The 12,399-nt window shown below is 41.8% G+C and overlaps 1 protein-coding gene across 2 annotated transcripts in view; it reads right to left on the bottom strand.

Moving 5' to 3' along the window:
- Window positions 1-12,399, bottom strand: part of LOC122793112 (proprotein convertase subtilisin/kexin type 5-like) — a 3,326,953-nt gene that overhangs the window by 339,879 nt on the left and 2,974,675 nt on the right. The window lies entirely within an intron of this gene.

Genomic DNA, 12,399 nt, shown 5'->3' with positions numbered 1-12,399 from the left:
AAAGAACATTTGAACATTTTTTTCTACCTGGAAATATAAGATGTTCTTGTAGAAGATTCTCCTGCCTCTGTACCACAAGTGCCTGAAGTGAATTAGAAGCTTATCATCCAAACTACTGCATTTAGAGTTTTATAGGTTGGGATGAATGAGATGTGTAAGGTGGTCCATCTTGTGTTTTAACCTGATGCCTGCCCTTGTCTAGATGAAATAAAAGGAAGAAACAATGCTGTCTGGGGCAAAAGAGATCCCCATTAGCATTTCTGAGTTGTCCTTCTTGAACTTCAGAAGGACTTTTGTTATGAGGGGAAAGAGAAAGAAAGCTAAAGGAATTTCACTTTCCATGAGACTGATAATGCACCTGCTTTCCATGCTTCCCTGAAGGCAGAACAGTCTCAGCTGTCTGTTTTGAATTGGAGTCAAAAAAATATCTATTTGGGGAGTTCTCCACTAATGAGCAAGCTGCCTTGGATCTACTCAGATAATATGCTACTGAGTTAATCTATGATGAGCTGTGAATTGCTTGAAGAAAAAGGTTGTGATGAATAGCAGTATCCCAAGCCAAAACAAACAGCCTGCAGACACAAAGGATTTTGTTCTCCCTTGTTTGCTGATATACCACATGGCTGTAGTATTGTCTGTCAGGATATGTCATGTTCCCAGAGACAAACGATGAAAACTATAGGGCAAAAATCAGAGGTTTAATTTTTTGATATTTATGTGCTTGTGTCTGTATTGCCTTGACGATATACCTTGGACACTGGTGCCCACTGAAAAGGCTCCCCAAACCAGGTTTGAAGTTTCAGTGCAGACTTTTGGTTGAGGAAGCACAGTCCAGAAAAGGCACTTCTGGGTTTAGTTTTACCTGGTTGATCCACCGATGGATTTTTTTCATCACAAAGGGCAAGAGAGGAATTGGGAAGTTCAGTGCATGGAAGTGTTGAGCTCAAACTGACTTGTAGTACCAGTGAATCTTACCTCACGTGAAACCTGGCAAATAGAATAATTTGTATTGTTGATGCCTTCTACCCCAGCTCTCAGAGTCTAGCAAATAGAATAATTTGTATTGTTAATGCCTTGTACCCAAGCCCTTAGAGCCTCTCTTGTAAATGTCATTTCTAACATTGAAGGGGATATGAATTAGGAAGTCAGAAACTGGATTTTTTTTTCCTTCAGGCAATCATGCAGTGTGTGCCCAGTTGACATCCTAGAAAACTAGATTCTGAGAAGGCTAAAGGGCGATTTCTTTAGATGTAGAGTAAAACTTAGGCAAGAAAAGCATATCCAAAGTGAATTGTAGGTCCTATTAGTTTTCTCCCTTTAAAACAGACTGGATTAATAGATCATTCAAATAATAGTAGACACCTTGGAGTCTGAAGAATGCCACCACAGGAGCAAGACATTTTGTTAATATTCCTGGAGCTGTAGACATACTTGAAGGCAAACAATGTAATTCAAAATGAAATGCCAAAATGTAAAACCATAATAATTTTCTGTGATCTGGGTATATAGATACGTGAAGCTTTCCATCATGTGGATCCAAAGTAACAAAATAACCTTAAAAAATAACAGGAAGCAGCTGTGGAAAGATAACATCTTGACGTTTGAGAATCTTAGGAAAATATCTGTATAGATCAGTCCAAAATATGTCTCCATGTGGCCCTTTTTCACAGTATGAGGAAAAACTCAGTGTGATGACAGGAGGTATTGCCAGCTATGCCAGAAGTAGGGCAGTGGATGTATAACTTGTGCCAGCACAGACAGCTGGAATTTTGTAAATAATTATATGTCATTTGTATAACCAAGAACAAGTAAAAGGCACCAATAAAGCAAAGCAGATCCACAACCTGGAAGCAGGTGTTTATGGAGGAAATTAGGTTCCTAAAAGAAAGATTCTTTGAAAGAGGGTATCCAAGCCTTCTTGTTGAAGAGCTAGCGACAGAAATTATTAGGTGCAGGGAAACAAAATATCCACCTCTCCTAGACACTACGGGCACATCAATATGCCAAGTGGGCAGTAGCCTGCAGAATAAGGAACAAAAAGGATACATCCATACTTTTAGTATTGATTATGAGGTTGTGGAAAACAGTGTAAAGAAATACTGGCCGATCCTAAGACTGGACGACAGGTTGGGTAATATGATTCCAGAGTTTCCTAGATTTATTAGACGTAGGGGTACCAATTTAAAAGAAATGCTAGAGATGAATCAGAACAAACCAATGGCAAGTAGTGATAATAAAAAAGAAGGCACATACAAATGTGGAATGTGCAAGCAATGCCCGCTATATTCAATGGACATAGGTTATATTTACCATCAAGAAAATTCCTATATCAACCAAGGGGCCATTATAATTGCAATGCCAAATTTATTGTTTATTTAGGTTTATGTACTAGATGTAAAAGTTTCTACATAGGAAAGACTGAAAGAACCCTCAGAAGACGTATTTATGAGCATCAGTATGATACAATTAAGAAAAAGGAAACTAATGCTTTTTATAGACATTCCCTTTTTTGTCCCAACATGGAAATTAAATTCATTATTTTAGAACAGCTAAGGTTGGATGAAAGGGGGGGGGACTGGGGGGTCTCTTTTAGAATATAAAGAGTTATTATGGCAGCTAAGACGAGATGCAGGAAGGCGACCAGGGCTCAATGACGCTTGCAGCATTAGCAGCGTCCTGAGGTTAAGAAAGGCTAAATTAAGAATTTTTGGTTTTCCAGTGTTTTCAGGGTTTCACATATAGAAATAAAATCTTGCTGAATAAACAGCACATTTTAATATTTTTAACATATTAGCATGTGTATAATATTGGTTTTTGAATATTGTTTTAACATTGCACAGTTTTAATATTGCATTTTTTTAACAGTGTATATTTTTATGGCAAACTGTAAGTACACCAACAATTGATTATTAAGTTTATGCATATACTTTGTTGGACATTGCAGTGAGTTGTGCTTAGTAATGGTTTGCCTGCAAGCAGGCTTTGTACCAGCAAGTAATTTGAAGGGTTAATTAGACCTTCTCTTTTACTAATTGAATTATTGGTCAAGCTTTGACTATGTATATAAAGAACAACCAGTTTGATTTTATTGTATCTTGAAAAAGCTCAGCACCAGGCTGAGCGAAAGCGCTTGAGGAGATTGTTGTTTGTTATTAAAGCAAGAAAGTTTTATGTAAGTTGCAGCCTTTCATTTTCTGCCTTGCGGAAGAAGGAATATCAGCATTTCATCAACTTTTTATTCTGGGCTTCCAGAGCCAGCTTCCAGGTTGTGGATCTGCTTTGCTTTATATGTCAATTTGTATACCAAACTGATTTGTACAGATGCTTGTGTTGAAAATATATTTGTGAGGTTTGCTTAACAATGCACGCTGCTGGAATGAAAAGAAATGTACGTGTATTATTGTAACTTGAATGGAATGCATATGGTTTAATAAAGAATACTGGGGCAGCAGAGGTTAACCAGCTAGCTTACTTTAAGAAAAAGAAGGGAAATGTAAAATGAGGTGTTAAATCATTAAAGCAGCACCCCACAGTGCTGAACAGGACTGGAGACAGTGAGTCTGAAAGAAGCCTTTATTCATTAGCTCAGTAAAAATGGGGAAGCCCCAGGCACTGCCATAAACATTTAGATGTGTACTGTAGCAATCTATGTTAAATTCTTGTCTCTGTCTGAATTCTTGCTTCAAAGAGGGATACTGTGAGAACCTAGACTCAGGTGACTAGATGAGGTCATTCTGCAAGTCATCTTGGATATTATATTTTAACAGGGAGTAATCTCTGAATATTGAGTATTCTGTTTTGGGGAACCTGACTAAAAAGACTGCTCATGTATTTCACTGTGCCTTGCTCTATCAAGTAAGTTATTAGGGAATAGCCATTCCCCTAGATTCAGACAGGAATATAGTGAAGCTTAGTTTAGAGATTGATTTTCTTTGTTTGTATGAATCTATCCATCAATGTTACTTTCAATATTTCTTGTTATTTGAACTCTGTGGTTTACTATACATAAATATATATATATATATATATATATATATATATATATATATATATACACACACATACATACACACACTGGGTGTATATCACATTGTCGAACTCAAAAGTTTGAACATATGGTCGACACCATATGATCGAACTTTTAAAAGTTAGAATGTTTCAAAGGAGATCTCCCTACAGTGCGGAATGGGAAGATTTCCCTTTTCTTCACTGTAGTGCGATCTCGGAGTTGGTATATTTAAAGAATGGGGGGTGTGGGGGTTGCAGGGTGGCTTGTCCCCCTGCTTGAACTGTTCAGGTAGTTTTTTTCTTTGGTTTATTTTTTATTACATTTTTGAACTTTTAAGAGTTCGATCATACGGTCGGAAAGGTGATCCGCTGTGGCGACCCCTAAAAGCCAAAAGAAGAATAGTTCGATCATATGGTGTCGACCATATGATGTTCGAACTTTTAAAAGTTCGATTATGTAATACAGACACTATATATTTAGTATTTTCTTGCTTTTTCATTATTTATTATTAAATATATTTAAACTTTTCATTGTGTTTGGTCCTTTTTGAAAATATTTTAACTTTGAGAGCATTTGCATATATATATTTGATGATAACTCTGACCACTCCTGAAAGCTTTGCTGTTTGGTCAACATTACCATTTGTATTAATATTAACTTCACTCAACATAATTGGATACCCTTTTAGGGGCCTTATAGTAACTAACTGGTGACAGTGGATCTACCTTATAGTCTGGGCAATGCTGGAAGAGTGGGTAATCTGTGCCAGACTTAACCAGGTGTATTAAATCTCAGAGTGTGTGTGTTAGCTACTTGGGGCAGGGACATGAAGCACTGGTTTCACAGTACCAGTGGGAAGCCTTATTAGGGACCTGGAGAGACACAGAGACACCCAGACCCTGGGCTGAGTGTGTGCCCTGTGTGTTCTTAAGGGAAATTGTGCTTGATGTAGACAGGTTCTGCATCTGGAAATACTGAGTGCATCCATTTGCATTCCAAGTGGATGTCCCTCTCCATTGTCAGTGGTAAGGATTCCAGCTCCTTGATTACTGGCCCAGAGTGGGATGTCACACTCAGAATAAAATGTCTATCCTTCTATCCTCTATACTTCCTGAGGGAGGAGTAATTCTACATTCCACTTTGGAAGAACTGTTGCAAGTTTAGTAAAATCAGGTGCTTTTAGTTGGGGGCACGTGGGGAAGTTCTGATGGTAATGAAGGAATTTTCATGCTAGTTTGTACCTGTTTTGGATAATGTTGAGAACCCAAAAAGTCTAATGTTATCTTACTCCAAAGATGAAAGCAATGGGAAAGTTTCCCTGACACAATGGTGGGGGTTAGTTGAGCTGGAAGGGAAGCGGTCAGGGAAGATTACAGTCATAAGTCAGAGCTTTTGTCACCAAAGGATCCTTTAGGACCTTTGATGTTTATCTTAGCTTTCTCCAACTACATTTTGCTTAGCGAACTGTTTCCCTTTTTGTTGTAGATTTTGGATTTTATGAAAAAATGGTCAAACTTTTAAGGGAGGAATTCCTCAGGAATTTTGTTACAGGAGATGGAAAAAAAACTCATGGGTGGGGTTAGAAGGAGGAGGAGGAGGAATGAAAAGAAACTGTTACCTTCAGAGACACAAAGGCTTTGAGAAAAATTATACCATTCCTGTTGTGGCGCAGAGGGAAAATGAGTAAAAGGAGGGGCGGTATGCTTGGTTTCCTGATTTCTCTTTTTATGAGTTTCAGCAGACTCTCCACACACCTCTACAAGGGTACCAGGACGTCCTCTCAAACAAGCATCTGAGGTATGCCATCAGGTCTCAGAAATCACTAGCTAGGGCGCCCGCTTTGAGGCCTTACTGACCATCTGATTGGTCAGGTGGGATGTACCTGAAAGTTATGTCTTGTATGCCTCATGAAGAAGTTTCAACAGCGGGAGCAAATAGAGAAGCCAAACTGTCTGCGGGCTCATCATTTGCCTCAACAACCAACACCTCCAATGGTTTAGGCTTATGTTTCTTACTGGGCTACTGTAGGATGTCCAAGAGAGATGACTTGCAGGTCATCCTACTTTGCACTAATTCCTTAAGCCCTTGGTTTTCAAGATAGATCTTCAGAGAAGCTAGATGACTTCTTACTGTCTTAGTGATGAAAGACTTGCAAATAGAGTACTCCAAAAAGTTATGTTCTGGCCCTAGACAGAATCAGCACTTAGTGTGAGTCTCCTTATAGAAGATTCACACTAAGTGCTTAATCTGTCTAGATCCAGAACAAGCATTTAGTATGAGTATTGATAAAACAAACTCCGGACTCTGCACGACTTATAATAAAACAAAGAATTTATTAGTGGTGAGCGCTTTCGCGTACTCCTGTACGCTTCATCAGACCATGGATGGTCTGATGAAGCGTACAGGAGTACGCGAAAGCGCTCACCACTAATAAATTCTTTGTTTTATTATAAGTCGTGCAGAGTCCGGAGTTTATGTTTTATCACTATTTAGTTTTTTGCTAACTACGGCCTTTTAGTTGTGGTGGATTTTATTTTTATTTAGTATGAGTATCCTTACTGGAGATCTGTCATATGCAGTCATATTTCCTTCTCTTCACTTGACATGAAATTATATAATTTAACTCAAAAAAAGTAGTGAAACAGGAAGGTTCCCCAATGGGGATACTTAGCTGCAAATAACAAATGGGAACTGGCACAAGCCATATGGCTGGAAGACCAGAGTGAGAGACAGTCTTTCTATATGGACTGGCGGCAAAAAAAGTTCTGTGGAATTTCACACCCATATGTCACTTATGTGTGTACCAGCGAGTAGCCTCATGCATAGGTCCTACATTGACCATACGGCACGACAAGAGGGGGCTAAAGCTTTGATATACTGGCTGGACATAAAATACCATCACCAAGACACTTACCATTGGGAAACAATACTTCAACAGTGATATAATGAAGGATATATGTTTATATAATAATAATGTGTCTTTATGGCTTAGAAAAATATGCAATAGTTTTAAGGCATTTTAATAAAAGCCTCTTCTCTTTTTGATAATTATCACTGGAACTTTTACAACCATATGAGCTACCACCAAATCAGATACATGAAATCTGGCTTAATGTCTTATCTAAATGATGATTTCAAAACTAGCCTCCAACCATTACAGGAATCAGGAAATACTAGGAAAAGGAAATATCTGCTTTCTTTTCTGCTACATAAAAACTTGTTCTGTCACTCTCTGGGCCAAAAGTGACTTCATTTCGTGTTCCAAAAAAGGGACTCTTTGGAGGTCGAGAAAAACAAGTGTGCAAATGGCCTAGAAGATGGAATAAATCTTAATGAAAGAGATTCCTGCATCATCAGCACCCACTACTGCTATCCTTACAGGCAATCCTAAACTATGTTCTCCCACAAGCAGAGTTGAGGGCTGTGGTCTAAAGGAATCCTCATGCTTATTTTTATCTGTATTTGAATACTGACCTCAGAAATTAAAAACAACATAACAAATCGATTAAATCTGTATGAAGATGATCCTCTGAGTGAACTTACCAAAGAAAAAATGGCATTGTTGCACTACCCTTGAAAGTAACTTTACTTGTTTTTTTAAATACATCTTAACATTCTCTTCAATGCCAAGTTGAGTGGAGATTAATCCAGAAGTTTAGCTTGTAAATGCATCAAGAGATAAATACGTTATGATGATCCAGGCAACCCTACAAAGGTATACAAAAGCCAGAGTAACCGGGTCATTATTATTAATGGGTAAAAAAAAGCAAAACAAAAAGGTGCCTCTGTCCTACATGTCATAATCTCCAGCATCTCCTAACGTACCTCCTTGGGCCCCTATGATCACAGTATTCCAGAACAACCTCTAATACTGAGCTATGTAAGGTTGAAAATACAGCTATATTTAATAAATAAGAAGTTATGTACCTACCATAACGTTCCATGTTAGTTGTCTTCTCTCGCCTTCTTTCTTGCTTGATGGGTTCGGAGCCGATCCTCGGCTCCGACTCGGCACTTGCTAAGCTCGAGAGTCACTTTTACCAGCTCGAGGCAGCCCCATATCCCATGATGCAAGTCAGTAAGTACCCAGATCTCGTTTGATGACAAAGGGCAATAGCACCAAGCATAAATACTTCCCAAAGGAAGAAAGAAAGCCTACAGGATGAAAGAAGGACCAGTTCTGAATGGTCTTCAGCATAACAATCTCTTGTAGAAAGGTCTGTCCAGGCCTGGGGGAAGGAGGGAGGGTCGCAAGAAAGAAGGCGAGAGAAGACAACTAACCTGGAACGTTATGGTAGGTACATAACTTCTTAATGTTAAGTTGTCAATCTCGCCTTCATTCTTGCTTGATGGGACCGCGTCCCTAGCACCTCTATCCTGGGTGGCTCAACGGAACAGACTCTTGAGGACTGTAGAGCCAAAACTGGCTCTGTCCCTGGAGGCCAAGTCCAATTTGTAATGGGAAACAAAAGTATGAGGAGTGGCCCAAGTGGCCGCTGCACAAATAGTGTCTAAAGGAAGTCTAGCTTGAAAGGCTGTAGAAGTAGCTAAGCTCCTAGTTGAATGTGCTTTAGGTTTTGAGCACAGCTGTTTTCCCCTGAGCAGATAAATTTCAGAGATGACAGAAGACAGCCATCTAGATAAGGTCACTTTAGAAACAGGGAGGCCTTTCCTGTTATCTGCATAGGAAACAAAGAGTTGATCGGATTTCCTGAATTGTTTAGTTCTGTCCAAATAATATCTGAGTTGGCGGTGGACATCAAGATAATGTAATTTTGTTCCGATCTGTTTGAATAGTTTGGAAAAATACAGGAGTTCAATGGATTGATTCAAATTATCCTTTGAGGCGACCTTAGGCAAAAAGGTCGGATTAGTTCTCAATGATACTCTGTCCTTGTGAAAGACCAAATAGGGGGGTCGAACCGAAAGAGCTTGAAGTTCAGACACCCACCTGGCCGATGTAATAGCTACTAGGAATAATGTTTTCCAAGAAAGAAATTTTAGGGAGCAAGAAACAGCTGGCTCGAAGGGGAAGAATCAAGGATGTCAGCACTAAATTTAGATCCCATTGAGGAGGAGGATTCCTGATTGGAGGCTTTAGCAGGAAAATTCCTTTCAAGAAGGCTTTACAAAGCCTATGGGACATGATATTGTGATCTGCGATCCCGACATGAAAGTTCGAGATAGCAGCCAGTTGAACTCTAACTGTGGAAGAAGAGGAGCCTGCATGAAAAATCTCCGCTAAGAAGTCCAAAACTGCCTGAACTGGGGCAGTGAAGGGATCGATATTCTTGGCTTTAGCCCAATAAGAGAAACGCTTCCATTTGCTTGTATAAATCCTCCTGGTAGAGGATTTTAAAGAAGCTACTATGATGTCCCTAACAGGGTTAGAGATCAAAGGAAGCCTGGCTAAGGAAGGAAGTGGAGCAACCATGCTGAGAGGTTGAGAGAAGGGATAGACCGGTGCAGCTGACCGGATTGGTGAACCAGAAGATCTGGCACTGGGTCCAGATGCCATGGTTGCACCAAAAGGTGACGATGGAGGAACAGAAACCAAATTTGTCGAGGCCAATAAGGAGCAATGAGAATCATTTTGGCTCTCAAAACGGTAGCTTTCTGGATAACCTGAGGGATTAGAGGAAAAGGAGGAAAGGCATAAAGAAGTCCCTGGGGCCAATCCTGGGTCAGAGCGTCTCTGGGGGGATGGCCTGACAGAGGGAAGAGAGAGAAGAAGTCTGGGCATTTGCTGTTTTGGGGAGTAGCAAAAAGATCGCAACATGGGCGACCCCATTCCAGAAAAATCTCCTCCACTATAGATTGCTTGAGAGACCACTCGTGAGGCATGAGAATAGCTCTGCTCAATCTGTCCGCTAAAATGTTGGTTTTCCCAGGGATGTGTGTTGCTACCAGAAACCGATGAGAGGAGATCGCCCATTGCCACAGTCTGAGCGCTTCCCGACACAAGGGGTAGGACTTGGTTCCGCCCTGTTTGTTGATATACCAAACTACAGACATGTTGTCTGTGTGGACTGCAATCGTCCCTACAGGAAGAGAGTCGTTGAGGGCTTGCAACGATAAAAGCACTGCTCTCATCTCTAGGACATTTATGTGCAGGTGGTACTCGAACGGTTGCCACGTCCCATGAACCATCCTGCCCTGATAATGCCCCCCCACCCGATCAGGGAGGCATCCGTGGTGACAGTGGCTACCAGGGATGGGGGTACAAAGTGTCTGCCTTGGTGAATCTGGGGAGAAGTGATCCACCAAGCAAGATGATTTTTGCAAATCTGTGTCACCAGAATTTGGTGACGCATTGGAAGTTGTTGGTAAGACCACTGAGTGAACAACATTCACTGAAGAAGGCGCATGTAGAAGCGAGCCAGGGGAAGAAGAGTAATGGCCGCAGCCATGAGACCTAATACTTTCAGAACCATTCTGGCCTGTACCTTCTTGTTGGCTAGAATGATCCTGACATGACTTTGAATGTCTGAAACTCTTTGGTCTGTAAGGGTAGCTGACATCCGAACAGTGTTTAAGTTTGCGCCTATGAAAGTAGTAGACTGGCAGGGCAATAAGGATGACTTTTCGAAGTTGATCGAGATGCCCAAATGAGAACAAAGATTTATTGTGTAATCCCTGGCTTGAACAAGCTGATGCCTGGTGGTGGCTGACAGGAGCCAGTCGTCGAGATACGGAAACACCTGGAATCCTTGACGTCTCAGGTGAGCCGTGACCACTGCCATGCATTTGGTGAACACTCTGGGGGCTGTGGTGAGACCAAAGGGCAGGGCTCTGAACTGGAAATGACTGGACCCCAGCCGAAGCGGAGAAATCTCCTGGAGCGTCTGTGAATTTTTATGTGATAGTACGCATCCTGAAGATCTATTGAGCACATCCAGTTGTCCTTCTGCAAGAAGGGCAGAATCGACTGAAGAGTGACCATTCGGAATCTTGTCTTCCTCACAGACTTGTTGAGTCTGCTGAGATCCAATATTGGTCTCCAGTCTCCCGTCTTTTTGGGGACCAAAAAGAACCTTGAGTAGATTCCGGGCTCTGAATGGTCTGTTGTAACTGGCTGAATGGCTCTTTTTTGCAGTAGTTTTGAGACTTCCAACTCTGCAATTTCCCTTAGACCGGGTGGTATGTCTGGAAGGGAATTTGAGGAATAGAAAGGACTTTCCACGAAAGGAATTTTGTAACCCTCGGATATGATCGACTGTACCCATCTGTCTTGAGTGAGAGAACGCCAGGCTTCTGGGTACAGTGATAGTCTTCCCCCGACTGCCTCCAAGGAGGGACAGCTGGGCAACATCTCAGGGATGCTGAAAAGGCTTGTCAGAGAGAGACTCTCTGTTTCCCTGGTTTTGTGGACCCCCTCTGCCTCTAGAGCGGCGTCTGTTGTTGTTACCCCCTCTGCCTCTAGGGGTAAACTGACCACGTGAATCCGGCGTGACTCCTTGGGATTTGCGGAACCACATTTTGCCACCCTTCTGTCCTTTGGGATAAGGTCTAGAAGGGGTGGAAAAATGGACTCCTACGGCAGAAAGAGTTTTGCCGTCCTGCTCACACCTGGTCAAAGTTTCCTTCACTTGAGGGCCAAACAGAGCTGACCCATCAAAGGGAGAGTTTGTGAAGGACGCCTTAAAGGGATCTGCAAAATTACATAGTCGCATCCAGGCTTGGCGTCTAAGAGCCACACCTGTACCTCTGCCCTACTCGCTCCATCAGCAGCATATGATATAAGCCGCATGGAGGAGTTTGCAATGGAGTTAAGGGTTCCTAGCTGCGAAGCAATTTTTTCCTGAGCCCCCGCATCTGTAGGATCCTGCACAACTTCACCTAGCTCCTTAAGGATATCCCTTTGGAGTCTGGTGAAGTGACAAAGATAGTTCAGCGAACGGATAGCACAGGTCGCTGAAGAAAACATCCGCTACCATATCTATCCATGGTCCTAGAGTCCTTATTAGGAGGATGGACAGGTACGGAAGGATCTGCAAGTTCCTTCTTGGTGGCAGCCGCCACCACCATGGCATCAGCGGGGACACCTTTTGTAAGGAATTGCTTGTCCGACGGGGCAGTAATAAATTTAGAAGGCCTCCTAGGGACAGGCTCTACAGAGTCAGGAGCAGTCCACGCCTTTCAAGCAATAACCTGCATAAGGGGGTCGAAAGGCGGAGACACCCAGGAGGTGGAGGGCCGAGATCCAAACGCCTCCAGGTATACTGACTCATCCTCAGAGGGATTGTTGGCGGGCCAGTTTCCCCTCTGTCTAAGGAGTTCTAGGATGTCTGAGAAGGAGACATCCTCAGAGGGGGATCTTGGGGATCCCTCTGACTCATCTAAGTCAGTATCCAGTGATAGACTCGGGAGTCTACATGTTTCCTCTTACA

This window comes from Protopterus annectens, chromosome 2.part0, assembly GCF_019279795.1.
Source record: "Protopterus annectens isolate FY-2018-M chromosome 2.part0, PAN1.0, whole genome shotgun sequence".
Classification (NCBI taxonomy): Eukaryota; Metazoa; Chordata; order Ceratodontiformes; family Protopteridae; genus Protopterus; species Protopterus annectens.
Note: the sequence above shows the minus strand (reverse complement) of the source record. Positions and strands in the feature narration are given on the sequence as shown.